The sequence below is a fragment of the Chamaea fasciata genome, unplaced genomic scaffold, assembly GCF_029207755.1.
Source record: "Chamaea fasciata isolate MVZ Bird 193981 ecotype frontalis unplaced genomic scaffold, bChaFas1.0.hap1 SCAF_1, whole genome shotgun sequence".
NCBI classification, from domain to species: domain Eukaryota; kingdom Metazoa; phylum Chordata; class Aves; order Passeriformes; family Sylviidae; genus Chamaea; species Chamaea fasciata.
The window spans coordinates 54,793,814-54,813,143 of record NW_027094086.1 but is presented as its reverse complement, the minus strand read 5'-3'; positions in this window follow the sequence as shown (position 1 = coordinate 54,813,143).

Genomic DNA, 19,330 nt, shown 5'->3' with positions numbered 1-19,330 from the left:
TAAAATAAGAGCATTTCACTGTTCTTGAATTTAAATATAGTTCTTACTTGGCAGCCAAAATGGTACCCTCACCAGTTCTAAAATCTGACAGTCATGTTATTTTTAATTTTTTTCATTATCCTTCTTCTTTTTGTTTATCGTATTTTGTGATTTGCCTGATCCATACCCATGGTTCGATATGTATGATTTTTTTTATCTGTGTGTGTATATGTACATATATATGTGTGTATATATATACATATATATATATGAATAGTTCCTCCACTACTTAGTCAGCCAAAGCTCTCACTGAAGCAAAAAAAAATAAATAAATAAAATTATTAGACATACAGTGAAAGTTTAGTAGGCAGATTTCTCCCCAAGACAGTGTTTGATAAAGAAGTATTCCTCAACTTCTCCAGGCTACATAGGCTTGAAAATGAGTTAAATATTACCAAAAAGAAAAAATCAAAACAAAACAACAACAGCAACAACAAAAAGAAACCAACAAAAAAAAAAAAAAAAAAAAAACCCACAAGAATAAACTCCCTTCTATTCCAGAAGTTTTCATTAATATACTAATTTACGTTCAGTATATTTTGACTTCCCTCTATACCTTATGAAGTACCTTATGATACTTTTTTTGGTGTTGATCAAGTAAAAAAAAAAAAAAAAAAGAAAAGAAAAAAAAAGGAAAAAAAAAAAGAAAAAAAAAGGGTACATAACAAAAACCTGACAACAAGCTGTAGGGTAATGTGAGACTAAGTCACCCTGAGAGAACAAACTTCTTAAAATACCTGAACTACACTTTTGGACCTCTGTTGCTGTTTTCTGTTCAGAGTAAAACATTGTTCTCAGTTTGACTAGACTGAAAGTATAATTTAGATACTTTTCTATTAGGAGGCAATTACAAAGAGGATGTAATTACTTACCGGCTTAGAAGCCTCCAAACCATTTTATGCTCTTACCTAGGATATACAAATGTTTGAATGTTGTTTTGAATGACAAATTTAAAGAGAAATTCCACTTTAAAAGGCAACTCCCAAAAGAACCCTTACAGTATAGGGTATTTGAAATATTATGTTAGTTAATTAATATCTCAGCTATTCTGATGTAACAAAAAAAACTGATAAAATTTGTCACTTTAGAATTTTGGCGATGTAGAATAGCTGAGGGTTACACAGGTTAACTGGCCTTCTTATCAGACACAGTGAAAACACTCACAAAACAAGCACAGAAGAAATCTGATACAGATTCCTATCCAAATATATTTAGCCCTTTGTTGTTCAATTATTTGGTCCAACAGCAATCCTTTTATTTTGAGAAAACAAAACAAAAGTACAGAGGAAATCAAGTGGAAATTGCACTAAAATTTAACAGAAGACATCCAGAAAAGAAGAACAGAAATAAGTCATAGTTCAATTATGCTGCAGTTTGTTAAGTCTTAAAATATAAAGCATAAGCCAATGAAAACTTGCATATCCAATTGAATACATTTAGAGTGAGTTTTGGGTTTCTTTTCCTGAAACTAAATTCTGAATTTAGCTTGGGTCACCCAAGTAATATTTCTGAATATCCTGAAATCTTTATATAGAGAGAGATTAAGAAAACTTATTTGTATGAAATGGAGAAAAATATTTTTACAAATTTTTAACTGCAATTTTTATTTTCAATTGATAAAAGTATCCCAATTGAAAAATGTTGACAGTATTTTTCTAGTTGTTTTATGTTCAGTAAATACAGCAGTCTTAACATAGAAAAGGACCCAAAGAGCACACAAACTAGATTTATTCTTAAGAAATATCATGGCTACACAAAGTCATTTTTCCCCAAGCATGGTCTGTATTTAGATTATGGCAAAGGGCATTCTACTACTGCTTGTTACAATGCCTTTCAAAAGAAAATATATTTTAAAAGAGCATTTATTCTCAAATGAAAAGAAGAATGATGCAAAACCCCTCATGTCTGGTGAGGTTACTGCTTTCTTAGCGGCATGAAGGAATTGAACTGGATATCAAATCTCCTCTATACTTTCAAAAATCATAGTCATCTATCAGACACTGAAATGTATAAAAAACAATTAAAGAACTCATCTTTTTTTACTGTATTGTGGTATGAATAAACCTTGAGTAAAAATGTATAGTACTATCTTTAAAAGATAAAAGAATATTTTAATGAAGTATACAAACAGCCATGTGATGTGTTTATAAGGAGAACAATACTGATTAAAAAACAAAGATTAAAAAAACAAAGAAAGAAAATGGCATCAGAAGGAAGGGTTCCATATTTATTATGTAAATAAAGTCCTTTAATATCTACAATGAATTTTTAAGTCCCTGGGTATGAAGTAATAATCATTGTAAACTGTGAATACATAGACCTCTCAATCTTATGCCTGGCTGAAATGAGCATTACAGCATTACAGCTGCAAATGTGTGCTAAAACCATGATTTCTAAAACTAATTTTAACTATATGGAACACAAGACTGATTTGTTAAACCTGAACATAACTCTGTCCCTAGCAAAGCTGTTCATACTTAGATGGGCTTGTTGACAGTAAGAATGTCAATACTGTAGGATTTACAGGTTCATGAAGATGTAGATGATACTTCATTTCATAAAATAAAAATATCTCGTTATTCTGCCTTTAATTCTTGTGGTAGATTCCATACATCTGGGAAATACATTGTAGATTTTGCTATCAAAGTCTTCAATGTAAATACACATTGAATATTAGGAGTGAAAGAATATGAAAAATTCAGTTAGTTGCTTGGTTCATCACCATTACTTCTGAGATGTAATCAGAAACCAAAACATAGTCACTTTTCAAGTCAATTTACTTAGTTTACAAGAATAAATTTATCAAAGTGGTCTGTTTAGATGTTACAAGTTAAATCAATAACCCTACACTTTAAAGTTGATGCTGAATCAACACAAGGCCTATTAAAATGAGGGTAAAAGGGTTAAATTGCAATACATTATATATATCTAAATGCATTCACTAGTCTGCATATATAGCTTCTCAAATGAATGAGTGGTATGCAACCTGTATGTTGAAACAACTCTGCAAATAATGCAAGTTCTCTGAAATCATACTATTTTTAATTGTAGAGCATCTAAATTTAGACATTTAATGTTTCAAATTTCTTTTTATACTTTTGAATATTAGCCTCTCTTTCTTGTCTTTAGAGATCCTCTACTTCACTCTGGGTAGTTGTTTGTATAACTGATGAACAATCTCTCAAAACATAAAATGTTCTTCTGGGCAGAGATCCCAGGTAAGGAATCACAGGAACTGAAGACTAATGACTAATGAATGACTAATAGAACTGTATTTCAAGTCATCCTGGGGGTCAGTTGTCTGTGGCACAGCACCGAAGATTGATACCAATTAAATGTATTCTCCACTCAGCTCTCATTTGCTTGAGCCTGAGAATCAGAATTTCAGCTCCATAAATTTATTGAATCTCCTCTTTGAAAAGAATACATAAGATACATTTAACCTGGCCTTGGTTTTCTTTAGAGATTGCTCCATAACTGATTTGCCCTCCGCTTTTGTTTTGACCTCTATTTCATGTTGATTTGGAGGCATTCTGCTGACAAATTCACAGCAACACTTTGCAGCAGCTTGCCCTGTAGCTGAACTCAGTGGAGAGAAAGCACAAGGTATAGGGCCGATATGCTTGCTCTTTTAAAGTGCATCTAAATGACTTTGAAATAGATTTAAAGCCCATGCCACAATTTCTTGGACACATTAACCAGGACCACCCTTGCTTATGTGAAATAAAAATGGCAACAAAAAAAAAGTGTCAAAAAAGGGAACATACACCCACCCCCCTCTCCCCCCCAAAAGAAAAAAAGGTCACTAAAATCTCCCCAAGAAATATTAGCTTGGGTAGAATATTACTTACTTTAATTTTCACTATATCATCAGAAGAGACATTGCATCACTGGGCACAAGGCAGGTGTATTGGGTTTGCATGGCCAGGTTTTGGTAGTGGGGGGGGCTACAAGGCAGCCTCTGTGAGAAGCTGCCAGAAGCTTCCTCCATGTCCAACAGAGACAATGACAGCTGGCTCCAAGATGGAAGTGCCACTGGCCAAGACTGGGATAATTAGAAATGGTGGTGATGCCTCTGTGATAGCATTTTTAAGAGAAAGGAAAAATTAAAAAAGTTATTGCACAGATCTAACTGTGGCCAGAGAAGAACGGAGTAAGAATATGTGAAAGGAACAATTATGTAGATGCCAAGGTCTGTGGAAAAGGTAGGACCGGAGCTGAGATTCCCCTGCAGCTGTAGCTGAGATTCCTCTGCAGCCTGTGGGACAGACCATGGTAAAGCAGCTGAGCCCTTGCAGCCCATGGAGGACCATGGGGATGCAGAGGTCTGCCTGGAGCCCCTAAAGGAAACCCATGCTGGAGCAAGCAGTGGAAGCCTGAGTGGAGGCTGTGAACCCATGTTGGAGCAGGCTCCTATCAGGGCCTACAGACCTGTGGAGAGAAGAGCCCACACTGCATCAGCTTTCTTGGTAGTAATTGTGATGCTGTGGGGATCCACAGTGAAGCAGCCTGTGCCTGAAGGACTGCATCCCATGGAAGAGTGACCCACATTGCAGCAGTTCATGGAGAATAGGTCACCCATGGTTGGCATAAACTAGTGTTGGAATTCATGGAGAACAATATCCCATGGGAAGGACCCCACGCCGGAGCAGCGGAAAGATTCCTTTCCGTGAGCAGAAGCAGAAACAACTTGTCATGAACTGACTATAGCCCCCATTCCCCATCTCCCTGCACTGCTTGTGGGAGGAGGTAGAGCTGGGAAGGAAGGTGGGGTGGGGGAAAGGTGGTTTTAGCATCTTATTTTACTTCTCATTGTCCTGCTCTGATTTTGTTAGTAATAAATTCAATTAATGTCTATCTAAGTCAAGTCTGTTTTTCCTGTGATGGTATTTGGTGAGTGATTTCTCCTAGTTCTTATCTCAATTTATAAACGCTCTGTTAAATTTCCTCTCCCTGCTCCATTTAAAAAGGTGAGTGATAAAGAAGCTTTGATGGGTGCCTGGCGTTCAGCTAGGGTGAACCCTCTGCAGCAGGGAAAGCCCAGCTGAGTTTTAATAGTTATTTCAGAAGTTCATGATGTTCCTCTGGTTTGTAATGCCTTCAGACCAGTTTGACTACCATTTAGGTGTCCGTTTTTTTGAAAGTTTTACCAAAGAAAAGTTTAGGAAATAATATCTCAAGAAGACTGAGCAACTTCCTCCACAACATCAAAATCACTCCTGTGTGGATCTAGGAGTGAAATATGGATGCAATCTTTTATAGAAGAGAAAGAATTTCAACCTAGAAAATATCCTTCATCAAAAGTTTGTATTTTAGCAAGTTTGTTTTAACTTAAGAGTGTACCTGAGGGTTTGTCTTTTCTGGGCTGTCAAACATGTTGCTACATTTCACCCTTAAAAACATTTTCTGTTGGATTTGTGATTAACCCTAGAAATTTCATGCAGTGACTCTCTAAGTCATCTGAATAGTAAAAGGATGACTATCCTTTTTTCAACAAGTGTTCTTTTTGATATAGAGTGGCCACAGGCTTGTCAGAGGGGACTCTCTTTAATAGTGATCTTTAGTCATTTAACAAGACACTTGAAAATCAGTACTGCTTTAAAAACCCCAACAAGTCGTGCTTAATATTAATGATGCATATTAACAGGATTTCTTTCAGTAATTCTTCCCACATAAAAATTAATAGAATTCAATTAGCTGTACTTGAAAAACACAATTTTCTCAACAGAACTTGTTTGTCTTACGTAGGACTATGTGAATGATTTTGCCACAAAGAATTGCTTTTCACAAGCCTGCTCTGAGTTGCAGAATCATTTATAGACTTCAGAGAATAAAAAAGATGCTTTCCACTTGTGTGAACATTTCTATCTGAGGCTCAAATATTGCTTCCTGATACTTTCATTTCACAATCTTTGCCATACATAAAGACATCATTATGATCTTGCAGATGGAGAAATTTAGGAAAAAATCTCTGATAACTCATATGCTAGAAGTCCTTAGCAGACATATACACTGGACAATGAAGTAGATTATTAACATACATATAAGCTAGGTGACCATGCAAGTAGATTTCCATGTAGTTACTAAGAAAACTTTCAAGTTTTTTATGTTTGTCAGGAAAATTTAGGCATGTATTTGACCATACAAAAAAATACTTGTCTGATTCATCCTGGATCCAGTGTTACAGCTAATACTACACAACATTTCTGTCTTTGTCTTCCCAGATGGAGACACAGCAGCCAGGGCCAGGTCCCAGGAGGGCTGGTGGGCATCTACTGGGAGTTCCCACCTACTTTAGATCCAAGAAATATCTAGCTTGTGCATTGATTGCTAAGTTGCTGTATGTTGTCAAACAACAGTAGCTGCGTTGTTTGGAGCATGCTGTGGTCAAGTTGTGCTGAACCTTATTAAGAAAGCAGAGGAGGAAAAGATATCTCAGGCTGCATTTTCACTCATGTTCAGAGGATTGCATGATGACCCATAGTGGATCAGTGAAGGCTAACACATGTGACATAATCCAGACAACTTATCTAGTTGCGTGGGTTTAAGTGTAAGTTTGGACTTTATTTTGAAACACATGTGTCCTAGATCTCTGGATTAACAGATTGTGGTGTTGGGGTTTTTTGGTTGTTTTTTTTTTTGTTTTGTTTTGTTTTGGTTTTTTTTTTTTTTGTTTTGTTTTGTTTTGGTTTGGTTTGGTTTGGTTTTTTTTTGCCTCAAAAAAAGAAAAATACTGCAGTAAAGTCATGCCAAAGGAGGGAACTTTGTAATGATGTAAGATTTAAAACATGATGGTGTCTATTCCAGAAAATTGCAGTGAAGTCAATAACATTATACTGCTTTCACACTATCTAACTGAGTACAATGTTGTTCTTGAATTTCTCTGGTATCACCCCAAAATAAAGAAAGCTGAAAATACTTGGCAGTGTTCTTTAAGAGGAGTATACTACAATGTATTTTCCCTAATACAGAAAGGACTAATTCATATGCAATGCACCAGCATGCTATATTTCAAATTCCCACTCAGAAATATACACATGTACTCACTCTCACAAGAGTATACAGTAGCTGCAGTCAGATTTATGTCTCTGTGGAGCAATTTGAAAGAGTGTGATCCAGAAACTAAGCTGAACATTAAGCCTGGAGGAGCTGTTAAGCAACAAGGCTTTGCTGATTAAAACATGAACTTTATTTTAGTTTGTTTAATTCATTTTGCATTCGGGTTTTTTATGTTAATTAACTCTTATGCAATTTTTATTAAATTTACTTTAGGCCCTAAATGAATATTTCAAGTTGCTATTGATAATTGTTTATTGACTATAGAACCCACATTGAATGTATTGCCTCATTTAATTCCCAACACTATTATGAAAAAGAAGAGCTTCTACATGGTCAAAGACAAGGATAGAAATTCAAGAGGTATAAACAGAAACAGAAATCTGTGGTATGCTCACTGTGTAGGCTGGAAAGCTACAGCTTCTTTAGACTGGGATGGTGACCGACTGTTGGAAGAGTAGAAAGTCATAACCTTTCAATGCCTGGAGGAAGATACCTTGGACGACCTAGTTAGACAATGCTCAAGCCAATAGTAGGCCCTCAAAATGAAATAATTTGAAAGACACTGCTTTGTACTGTAGTGGAGAATAGCGAGAGTTACTTGGAGGAAAACCCAAACCTTGTATTTCAATCTCCTCTTTTTTATTTGGTCATGGTTGCCTGCATGTTTGAAGTGCTTTAAATTCTATAATGCCTTACAAAACAGATTCAGTTCTGGTATAAGCAGATAGTTTGACTGGCCGTTGTACTACAACACTGGGTAATCTTTTAAGTAATAAGTACTATCAGTAATGACATTATTATAAAGCATTATTATCTTAGCTCTGCAGTGCAAGGCAGAGTGGAAAAATGATCTTGTTGTTACAGGACACAAGTTATGGATTCGCTATCCAATATCTAATAGGTTTAGTAAACACTTAGCAAGTCAGGGGTAGTGTCTTCACATTTCAGTCAATGACCTTTCTACAAAACTACAAAAAGTGTTGAGATTAATTTTTCTGTTTCTATGTTTAGCACTACCACAACAGGACAATTAAAAGGTATTCTGAGAGGTTTTTTGTTTGCCCTGCTGATATTCTCTGAAACAATCTAAGCACTTTAAGTACTATCTGTTACTATGCTTGTTTTCCCTCAAGTTATTTTTTAAAATCTTGAAAAATGAAAAGCTGGCAACAGTGGACAATAAAATTCATTTACACCCAGGCTAGGAACCTCAAGAAAGTGATGTGCATTAGACCCTTTCACATCTGGAAATTTCTGTAAGGCAGTTCAGCTCTTCAGTGTCTTCTCTCTTAAAGCTACTTAAAGACAGTAACATCTGTTCTAATGGTTTTTGCTGATTGGTATTACTGATGAACAGGAAATGGGCTGAAATCAGCAGTTTGTTTGTAAGCCAAGCACTGCAAGTAAAAATAAGTCCAGGCAGTCAGCTTCTCTAAAAAGAATAAGGTGAAATGGTCCTCTCCAGGGGCAGAAGGACTTGCAGCCCCAGAAGATGCCTGCTTTACTCAAAAGGAGTAGCTCTAATGGGGATGTTTGTAGAAAGATGTGAGGTCAATGAAAAACAGTGCCAGCCACTGTGTCAAATGACAGAGGAGGTATAATGGCTCTTATCGCCTTGCTTCAGTCTTTTTGCTAAAAATAAGAGATGGTGTTCTTTTCTCCCTGCAAAAATTGGTACTGTTCTGTCCACTGACCCTATGACACAAGTGGTAACAGTTACTGAGATAATAAATGTAAGAGGTCTTTGGAGGTATAGGTGGATACAGCCATGAAAACGTAGGAAGATGAAAATAAAAAAATAAATTAATTTGTTTTTATGGCCTACTTTAAACAGAAAGGGCAATATTCTATCTTGGAGATGGTGCTTCAACATCTACATGTGGAACAGTTCTTTCGGCTGATTTAGAAAATGATAGTAGTGTTACAAAGATGAGGGGGATTCTTTTGTTATTTGTTTTCTGACCACTCTTCAGGAACATGTCTGGGAAAAAAAATTCTTAGAAAAGTCTGTAGTACTTCCTCCATTCTTCCTTGTTTCTTCCATTTCAGGGGCTTGCTGAAATCAAGCCAACAGTTTTCCTTCCCACAGAAAAATATGAAAAGGATAGCAGTGTTATGGGAAGAAACCTCTTCAAGGACCTTCGGCAGAGCAATTACATTATGGCAGAAAACAGATGGCAGATCTGAGTACTGGCAAAAGGATGTACAAGAAGTTAATCTCATACACACTGTGATTTTTTTTTTTTTTTTTCACTCAGCTACTGGCGTCTCTCCTATGTTTCTGGTACACTGGCTGAACATGGATGACTGATGACATGGATAACCTGAGTTCCATTCCCTCATTAGTGTTGCTAACTGCAAGAGCAAAAAATCCTCGTTTGTGGTAAAATCATGTTAATCATTAAAAAATCGCAAATTTTTAAAAATTATCTCAAGCTATTAAACTGGGAAATAGGACAACAGCAATTTGTTAAAATATTACACTCAGTGAAAAATAGTGCTAAAGTTAAATTCCTACTTAAAATTATTATCTGATAAGGCTTTCTTCATCTGCCTATGCTGCAGAAAGGCAAAAGATAAACAACATGTACTTTAGATGCTTGCAGCCTCTGGAAGAAAGGGCCTTTGCCATTCTACAGTAGGAGTTTAAATGTTTATTTTATGTGTGAGTGTAAATGCCCCCTGGAAAAAGCACTGGGGATGATGGAAGATTATAGGGTGCGATTTACTCACATCCATATCCTGAGTGACAAAATGCCTTAAAATGGTCCCATGTGTAATCTGATGTAAATTATCATGGAAGTAATAAAAGTAATGAGGAATGTGTACTGTTCCATATATAGAAACTGTTATTCCACGCATCTGAGAATCTACTGGCAAAAAATTCAAATTTTGATTGCACTGTTATTTCCGACAAATCATCCACGAGTGTTTTGGGTTTTTTTCCCTTTTTTTTTTGTTTGTTTGTTTGTTTGTTTGTTTGTTTGTTTTGGTTTGGGTTTTTTGTTTGTTTGTTTTTAGTTTTTTTTTTAATGATGTGCACTTTTGCCCCACCCAGTGGCCTTTACCTAAATTGCCAGCTCTGCTTGTTTTTTTAGGTGTTTTCTCCCCTCCGCCCCAGTCTACAGGGTGGATCTGCCACTGAAAACTGAACAAAAGCAGCATCTGTCCCCTATTGCTACCCTGAGTATATTAGGCTATCATTATCTGCAATGACACTACCATCTGTAATGTGCTCTGGGGCAAACACAGGCACTGCCAGTAGCTTCAGCACCACAGGCAGATGCTTCATCATGCAAGAAGATACATGAAGCCAAAATATGCTGTACATGAATTCAAGTACTTGAGAAGAGAGAGAGAAGGAGAGAGAAGCCAGGAAATAAATGCTGTTCATATGTCTCATCAACAAAGACAGAAACAAGGAAGCATAGGCTAGGTCAGGTACATTACTCAGTCTAAAGAAATAACAGGTATAAAAAAGAGACTCATTTTATTGCACTAGGAAATCTGAGAGTCTATAACTTTTTATAGACTTTTATGTCTTTCCTCTTTTCACAGAGAACTTACAAAAAGCTGGTTTCAAATTTAAGTAATAAATAAAAGTTTGGGGTTTTTTTCTTTAAATTTCCTTCACTCATGTGTAACAGAAAACACACACACATTGAGATAGAAAATAAAGACACAGAAAGTAATTACTTTTTTTTTCCTCGTATTTTTGTGATTTTCTTCTCTCTAAATCTCAGAACTTTTATGTAGAACTCCATCTTCCTCTCTGAACCAATGTCTCTGTCATCAAGTTCTCAAGGAAATAACTCTCTCCCTGGACCTCATAGTCACATGCAAAGGCACAAGTGCAAAACAAAAAAATAAATCTTTTCAGAAGCCACAAGCATTCTAGCCAATACTCTTTTATGCTGTCTTTAAAGGTTGGAATGCAAAATCCTGTATTTGAACCAATCTCCTGATTTGTCTACCTGCAAGACATACATTCAAATAACATAGTTCTCTTTCTGTTATGAACTAGATGCTTACTGAATATGTGCATTGGATGTCTATTACAACACTTTCTAGGTCTCTTGGCCAAGACTTGACCTTCAGAATCATCCATCTTGTATTCATACAGCATAAGAGACACCACTATTAATAAGAAATGCGCTTTCCTTCCAGAATCCATTCCAGAATGAAATGCCTCTGCAACAGCAAATTCAGTACTCTGTAAAGATGCTAACAACATCAGTTTTCAGAACTCCCCTAATTCATGGGGAGCATCAGATCTGCATTTTGGTATAATTTTCTTCCTCCCTCTCTCTCTACCTTCTCCCATGTGTGGTCTCGGGAATTTAGTCTGGACATTCCAGAAATGTACTGCATAGCTGCAGGCAAAAATCCATCTCCTGAAATGTGCAAAATGCACACACTCTTACATGACCATACACAGCACATACATAAATCAGCAATGTTTTCCCCACTATTTCATCAGATCCATTAAAAAAAAAAAAAAGTCATTAGAGCTTCACTATTTTCACAGAAGTAGAGAAAAATATTTTTCTATTAACATATTGAATTACAGAGCTAGCTTTAATGACAGTTAAGTATGGAAGAGAGGACTGTAATAATTCACAGTTGAGCAGAAAAAAAAAAAAAAAAAAAGGATTCTGGCTTCCTAATGCACAAATTGTTGTATGTCACCCTCCAGTCACTCTTTTATTGAACCACAAGGACACCATCTCATTGCAGGAGGGAAGGTATGAAACATTACCTTTGTATGAGAAGGTCCAGCGCTGCCTCTATCAAGATTAAGTAGGTCATTTATAAGAGCCCAAGCACACACCGGATTTTGCAGTAACAGTTTGGAGTTTAACAGACAAGCAACCATCCAGGCAGCAGCAGTGATCACATTGTATATGAGACAATATTTTTCTCAGAGACTGTTTCCAAATAAGAACAAAGTATCTTTGACATGTCTAGAGGGAAAATGGCGTTTTCACTATGGTTTTTTCATTTGGTAAAGGTTCTGTAGGCACTGTTTACACATCATCACAATAAATCTATTTTCTGGGCATTTTTACAGGCTTGTAATAGTACTCCATATATTGTTGTTGCTTCTTTTCTAAAAGGAGTCTAAGTAAAAATACAGTCCCAAAGAGTTAAACCAATTGAAGCTATTCTAAACTTGCCACAGTTGTCTTGGGGAAGTTTCAGGGGGGTTGTCAATTTTAATTAGAAATAACAAATGATTGTGCACAATGCAGCAGATTATCAGGGCTACTTGTTAAATTATAAAAGGCTGGCTAAGCTTCAGAGTGAAGCTAGTGTCCAAATTAGCAAATCTGATAGTTTATAGTTTATGGTCACAAAAATAATTGCATTTTTCATCCTTTCTTTTGCAGACTGTGTTCTTTATCTGAGGGAAAAAAAAAAAATTAAAAAAAAAAAAAAAAAGCTTATAGATTTCTAGCTCATTTCTGTGAATTAAACCTGTGTTCACAATAATAAACTTAGGTAAAATGCCGTGCCCTTTCATAAGCCTTTTCTATTTTTACATTTCTAATTTTTTATGTTTAATCCATAATACACCATTTGTTGATGTATAGAACTTTTTTCACCTCAGAAGGTCATTTATTGTGAATTCTGAAAACATTTTAAACTAAAAAAAAAAAAAAAAATGTCTAAGAGGTGCTATGCATGGATGGAAAGAGAGGGAGGGGTAGTCCACCACATACCTTTTCTATCAGGACTATCAGACATGAAAGACAGCTCCTACTTCAGCACTGAGGCAGAAGCCATGTCTTCCTCTGCCAATGTGGCCTGAAGAAACCTAACCTGGCACTGGACACAAATTTGAAACTTGGGCTTCTGCATTCTCCCCCATCATCACTGGATGATTTGCAGTGTTTTTTAGACTTGACTTGTGGGACAATTCTGATTTCATGCCCAAAGTAATATGCTGATTTTCTTTCCTGTAGAGCTAACTCTGAAAACAATACAGTCTTCAAGAAAGTTAATAAAAAGAAAGATAGAAATGAAATTTTCCAATTTTAAAAGTATTGAATGTTAATCCATGACACACCAGCCACTTAATAACACTACTGGTGGTCACTAGAAGACAGTCCTTCTTTTAATCTTCAAGAATTACCTTTGTTCAAACACAGTTAAGAAAAAACTGGGTAGGAAGCAAACTATATTTTCAAGTAAAGCAAAATAGATTTCAGGAAAATCTATCAGACATGTATGACTTGAAACTTAAGTAGAAGTAGTTCTCAAGATGTTGTAAGTAGTTTTAACTATCCAAAATCTTGAATTCATTAATTAATTTTTTGTTGTTTATGAAACAAAGATTCTCCAAGTTGCATAATTACATGTAACCTCAAGCTCAATAGATAGTGCACTATTTTAAAAAAGAAAAGAAATGAAAGAAGTTAAAAGCCTGCACCCTTTTTTCTGAAAAAAAAAAAAAAAAACACAAAAAAACCACAAAAACAAACAAAAAAACCCCCAAACAAACTAAACTCAAGGATAAAATAGGAACATAAGCTAAAATTCAATCTCTGTGTATCAAGCCCAGCCTCTCTACTGATTATCTGAGTTGCCTTGGCACCTGAGTGGCACAATAAGACAGCTCAAAAATGTACCAACCATAATTCTTCCCTCTTTGCAGTCACGTAGTCATCTTCCATCTATCACATTATCAACAACCAGATGGTTTGCTGAGGTCAAATGATTCCTAGTACATGTCAAGGGGGCCAGAGGAAGGTATGGTGAAGAGCTATTTTTAATTTTCTCCTTGTTATCCTCCTCCCCTTCCTCCCTCCTTCCCACCTTCTTTTCTCCTACTCTCTCTCTTTCTCATAAAGTGTGTTGATTGTCAAAACAGCATATCTGCACTAATATTTTCCATCTAGAAATAATCTCTTGCAAAGTACCTTATTAAAGAGTAAACCCATATAATGATTAATTTCATTAAGCAACGCTCTTCCCTGAAGGCTCCTGTTTGTAATGAAATCTTCAGACAATCACTACCTAGGGAAGCAATATGTCTGCTAAGAGCATTGCAAAATAATTATCAAATGACAAAATATGACATACCAACCTTTTTAGATGATTGAATAATAATACTCCAAAGAACATCACCCCACCTCCTCACCCTCCTTTTTCTTCATCTACATTCAAGCCGTTTACACTGCACATTGCAAAACGACCACTAGCTTCACTAACACTTTACAATACCAAATCTCTCTCACTAGAGCACACTGACAACATCCAGAACAAACACAGTGAGCTAGACAATCCTTAATTTTAAAATATTGCCACACATTGTATATTCCAGAACTGAGTATGTTCAGTGGGGATACTTATTCCATCTCCATATGTCACAGTAATTTAATGAAATCCTGAATGTTCTGTTTACAGATTTTACCAAATGCAGGAAATATGAAAACTGCCCAACACACACAAGAAATAGGATTTTCTTAAAACCATAATTTAGAGACCCGATTAAAGCTCTTTATGGAATCAGTAATAAGGAGCTTGTTTATACATATTTATTGAATGAAAACATCTCGATGCCAAGACTCAAGAAAGACTTATTTCACATTTGAATAAGCTTCATTTAGGAGCAAGAGATTAAGTTTACAGTGGACAATGTGTTTTTTTCTTTTCTCTACACAGACAGCTATCTTGTATTGACAATAAGTTATACCGAAGAGGCCTTGCTCTGAAGGAACAAAGAATATCTGTATTGTGCACACATTCTTGTGTTGAATATTTACATTTGCCTACAAGAGTTCAGACTCCAGTAAATAAGGATTATGCGGTGGATCTGCCCTTACAAAGGTTTGCTTACTGTGTGAAAAAGTTACCTTCCTCTATTGCTCCCTTTATTGCTGATTTTCTTTTCATTTCTCAAGGACTTGGAGATAAAACATGTTTTGAACCCTTTTTCGATAAAGTTGCCTCATGTGCACAATTCACCCTGGATCTCAACCTCTGCATTTTGCTAGTTTGCTCTAATTTATTTAAATGTAAGCGTCTTTCAGCACAGCTTTGTTCTGTTCTATATTAAAATGATTGCAAAGATATTAAATTTTCAGAATAGTGTATTAGCTCAAACTACAGAATGGGCATTCTAGTAGAAAAATTCTGATTATTCAGCAGTGCAACTTATATTTCTAGTGTTCTGCACAGAATAGATGATGTAATCCCAATTGCCCTACTGTTGCAACTATCTGAGCTAGGAGTTGAAGAAAAGGAAGAAGATAAGCAGTAGGAAAACGTGTACATTGTGATATGTTTTTTTTCCAATTATCTTGTTTCATGTTTCAAATAAAATTATCAACTTCAGGAAAGCACTGGTTTTCATTATTTTTTGCATAGTTTTGAGAAAACAGCTTTTTTTTTCTTAGTAGATAGCAGATTTTAGCATTTAAAAAGTTGCAAAATGTTTGCAATTTACTGTCTATTATATGCAACATAATTTATTCAGTAATTAAAATGCAGTAATTGCCATTATGAGTTCAATATTTGCTCACAGTTGTTGCATGTTGATATCAGAGACAATTTGAAATTACAGTTTTTCCTTACCATGGGAAAGGTATGGCCTCATTCATATCCCTTGCAGAGTAGTGCAATAACCACCACTGACACTCTCATTAACTCCTGGATCTTTAGAGCTATATTTGGTATGCTGTGTAGGATCATCTTTCATGCACACTCTCACCATTCTGTGTAGATACATCCATCTTTTACCTTTCATTTCCCCTTTTTCATCATCTCCAAATGATAGGGCTAAATGGAAGCCATTTCAATGAAGGATACAGTTATCACTCCTTTGCACTGCCTCAAGTACCTGAGATTTTCACATGATTTCTGTAAATCTTGGATGAATACAGAACGGATTTGTTTCCAGGTTCATACTCCTGCCATTACAGCAGAGAGAGTACTTAATTGCTGTGGAAATTCACTTCCTCACTTGTAACATAGAGTACTCCAGTCAAATGTTTAGTATCAAAACTAAAAGTTTTCCCTAATGTGCTTCAGGCACTAGTTTCTGCTTTCAAATCTGTCTTGCATATGTCCTGCCTAGGGATTCGAGGTCTGTCAGCTCCTGGTGATGACTGCACTCCAGCCCAGGCCAGACCCTTGGAGCTGGAAGACCCTGGAATGGGCTGGACTTGTAAAACCAGCAGCAGCCCCAGGTCCTCTACCACAGTGGGGCTATGAGCCTGTTTGGGCTTCTTTTCAAAACTGCAGTGCAGCAGCATGGGGAAGGGAGAAAAGGTGGCCTTACAAGCAGGTCTTTTTCCTAACTTTCTAAGGAAACAGGTCGTTAAAATGACTTTTGTTAAAATTGTGTGCACTGAGTTGGCGTGGCAAGGTTTTGGTAATGACACTGGGGTGCTACTACAGGGGAGGCTTCCATGGGAATTCTGTTAAGAGCTTCTCTTGTGACAGACAGAGCCAATGCCAGCCAGATCCAACAACAGACAAGGCCAAGCCCATCAGCAACGATGGTAGCACCTGTGGGATAACATAATTTAGGGCAAGAAAAAAAAACCATTTCAACAATTCCATTCAGAAGGAGGAGTGAGAAGATGTGAGAGAGGAAGGAGAGGGAGGAGGTGTTGTATCTTGAAAATAAAGCATATTGCAATAGTCTGCACTGAGCATGGAAGAAGAAACCCAGGTCCCAGAATGTGAGTCCTGCTGCAAACTGCAGCACTCCACACCCCGACCCACTGTGATTGAACTCTCCCTGCCCACTCACCCTCCTCTCTGCTCCATTAAATTCAATTTCAGCCTATTAAGCTCAAGAGTCAAGACAAAAAACTTTAAAGAAAGTTACTTAATATTAATTTAAACTCCAAAGTATTCCAGTAAAGGAAAAAACAGCAATGTTGTTAAGATGTGCAATATTTTACATAATAAGGCTGGAGGAACAGTGAGGAAAAAAAAAAAAAAAAAAAAAGAGTTCAATATCTTATTCTGAAAACATGTAAAATCTGTTTAATATACTGTTCAGTAAATATATTCATAGGTCTTCCAACCAAGCCTACAAAATAATGTACTACAGATATTTTAAAATGCTATATGCAAAATGTGAGAAAATAGATTACATTTATAATCTGATGAACAGTATAATGAGACATCAACAGAAGCAATTGTTTTTCTTGCATATTGAGAGTTATGGTGTATGAATGGGCTATTGCTAATTAGATTTCCATGGTTAACGTAAAGTTTATCTCTTTTGCATACTACTAAGTGCAACTTCACAATAGCTTGTTCTTCAAAGTATTTACAAAGAATAGTTATTTAATTTTCTTTGAACTTGATGAAATCTGACATCAAAATAATAAAGTACCTTTTAGTAAACTCTATTTAGATATGATAAATTTCACCCATGAAAATGATTAAATTTTGTTCTTCCTGCTCAATTTATTTTTTAAATAAAAACTTACTCATATGAAAGTTCACATAACTATAAGATATATGGTTAGTATGATCAGGATTAGTTGGATCCTGTGAACTAGATATTAATGTGTCAAGACTACTCTTGTCCATGTCGGATGCTGGGTTTTTGATAAACTTAACACGTAGCAAATATATTCACCATACAAATGTATGAGAAATTCAATAGCTAAATTATCCACTAAAGCATCCTCACTACTTTCCATCAGGTTATACCAGGAGAAAATTAGACTCATCAAGTATGGTGCAATTAGTCTTGGATTCAGTATGGTCAAGGGAAGAAATCATTGAAAGTTATCCTAAGAAATCTATGGCAGTTGTGTTCTCACCAACACCTTTTCGAGACTCTTAGAGATTTCAGAATATCACTTAAAACAGGGGAATAATTCTGACTCTTTGAACAATGTATGTTGCTCTGACTTTCAGCTTTCTGATGATTGTTTTATATATTTCTAGTGGAGTCTCTCACAAATGTAACATAAACAAGCAGATTGTTTTCATACCAGTCTGTGATAGACTGTTGAACTGATCACTAGGGTCAGAAGGGTGTTCCTCTCATCTACCAATCCTTGATCAAATTCCAAATCCTATTTAACCCCAAATCATAATAAACTTCCTCTCTTTCTCTGCTCACCTCTCAACCTGAGTGAGTGTGGTTTTTCCATGTCCCTACCGGTGACAGATGTACATAGTAAAGCAGTATAGAGTGAGGAAGTCATATTTCTTTCAGTATACTTGAATGAAGTATTCATGGAATCATGGGATCATTTAGGTTGGAAAAGACCTCTAAGATCAAGTCCAGTCATGATGGACTTAATTCAGTGCACTAGGGCCTTTTACTGTGTCAAAAATCAATGGAAAAACAATCCTCATCATTATTCTTGAAAGGGAAAGAAAAACTTCTTGCAAAAACATAGTTTTCCACACTAACTACCCACATCATGGAGTAGTTAAGACTGGAAACCCAGTCTGTTGGTTAGCTTTTTGGCTGGTACTGTATTCTGTAGCTCTGGATCTTTGCCAAGGTTACCAATAAAGCTGCCTGAGAAGTAGGTTGTTTCCTATGTAAAATATTTGAGTTACAAAATCACTGTATTTTTTCAATAATAGTTTAAACTTTTAGCAAATAGATGTATTTGCCCCCTGGGAGATGAAAACTCAGTACATTAAAAAATAGTCATGTTACATGTCGGCCAAAAGTGCATCAAGGGGAAAAATCTTTGCTAATGAACCAAACCTACTGAGAGTAGTGGCATGAGGTTTCTGAATACCCATGGGGCATTATTATCAGCAGATGTGAATAAAATGTTTCAGCTGAGTATTTCCGACATTCAGGTGTTTCTGGGTGTGTTGAACAGATGCAATTTTCTGCAGAGGGCAGACACATCTTTCTAATTCTTTTTTTAGTCAAAATGTATTAATTTTTTTTTTAGAAAATATTTTCATGAGATAATTGTGTATATGCATCTCTTTCTTCTACCCAGTACCCTACCACAAAACCAAGAATTATTTCATTACTGTTGGATTTGTTTTGCTTCCTTGCTCTCAGAGAGGCACTGTGTTTGAGAGACAGCATCTTTTCAAACACAATATGCACTTTGATATTAACAAATATAGTAAAAAAATAGAATAAAAACAAAAATGCAATTGCTTTTGCTGCATGATTGATTGCTTCCACAATACAATTAAGCAGAAGGGAAAAATTACTGCATTTTGGCAGTTAATTCGGAGTGCAGCTCACCACTAGTCCTCAGAGAACTTAATTTTC